Raw genomic sequence first — 1,610 nt, forward strand, 5'->3', positions numbered from 1 at the left:
GGTGGGGTCTGCCCGGGGGCTGCCTCGATGGCGGGCAGCAGAGCCTCGAGGCCCGGTGTGGGCGATGTGGAGCTCAGGTAGAAGATGCGGATGCCGTCACGCTGCAGGGCCGGCAGCACCTCCTCCACGGCAGCGTGGAGGTCTGGGGGGGAGAGGGGGACATGGCCCCAGTGGGGGTCCCCAGGTGGATGAGCATCCAAGAGGGAAACCCAATGGGTCAGGGATGGGCACCTGAGGTACCCCCCCCAAGTGGGCACCCTATGGATGGGTGCCCCAAAGATCCCAGATGGGCACCCAACGAACCCCTTGATCGGGTAGGGAACGCAGTAATCCCAAATCGGCACCCAAAGGACCCCAGGTGGGCACCAGGTGCACCCCAAACGGGGACCTCAATCGGGTGGGCACCCTAGGCATCCTGGACGGGAGCCCCAGGGGTCCCAGACAGGGCTGGCACCCAGAGTATCCCATACAGGATCCCAGCTGGGCTCTCAAAGCACCCCAAAAGGGCTCCCTGATCACCCAGGCACCCCGTACATCCCCGAGGGGCACCCTGAGCACCCCAAAGGGGTCTCCTGACCAGACAGGCCCCCCCATGGGGATCCCAAACAGGCACCCCAAAGATCCCAAGTGGGCACTCAAAGCACCCCAAAAGGGCTCCCCGATCACCCCAGAGAGGCACCTGGAGCATCCCCCAAGGGTGCCCCGATCCAACGGGTACCCCCAGCACCCCAAGGGGCACCCTGACCCCTCCCCAAATGGGCACCCCCAGGATTCCCAGCGGGTCCAGCCCCCTCCTGCCCTGATTTTTTTTCCTCTCTATCTCCTTCTCCCAAAAATGTGATGCCAAAAAAAAAGAAAAAATAGGACCTTTACCCCGGGGAAGGGATTGGTGATGATTAACCCATGGCCTTGGCACGGCCAGCGCACCCCGACACGCTCACCGGGGCGTGTTACACACGCGTGTGCGAAGGGCTGCACGAGCAGCCGTGACCATGTCGTGCGAGGGTGGGGGTGCAAATACAGCCCCAACGCGAACAACCTCAGGGCAACCAGCCCCGCCCGCTGCATGTATAGCACGTGTGCCGCAGACGTGTGTGCAAGAGCATGTATGGGCGCTGACACGCGTGCAAATACATGCACAGACCCCTGACACACATGCAAATGCATGCACGTGCACTGACACGTGTGCAAATGCACGCGTAGAAAACCAACACGCGTGGAAATGCATGTATGCACACCAACACGTGCAGAGACGTGCACAGGCATTGACACGCACAGGCATTGACACACATGCAAATGCATGCATTGACACTGACATACGTGCCCGCTGCATGTATAGACGCTGATACATGTGCAAGCACGTGCACGGACGCTGACACACATGGAAATGCACGGACAGACAGCAACGTGCATGCAGACACATGCATGGACACTGACGTGTGCAACTGCATGCATAGACAGTGACATGCACAGAAATACACGCAGAGACGCTGACACGTGCAGACACATGCACAGGCACTGACACACATGGGAGTCCATGCTTGGACGCCAACGTGTGCAGACATACAGACACACATGCAGCCACTGACACGTGAACATGTGCACAGAAG

Source organism: Fulmarus glacialis, unplaced genomic scaffold, assembly GCF_000690835.1.
Source record: "Fulmarus glacialis isolate BGI_N327 unplaced genomic scaffold, ASM69083v1 scaffold32006, whole genome shotgun sequence".
Taxonomy (NCBI): Eukaryota; Metazoa; Chordata; class Aves; order Procellariiformes; family Procellariidae; genus Fulmarus; species Fulmarus glacialis.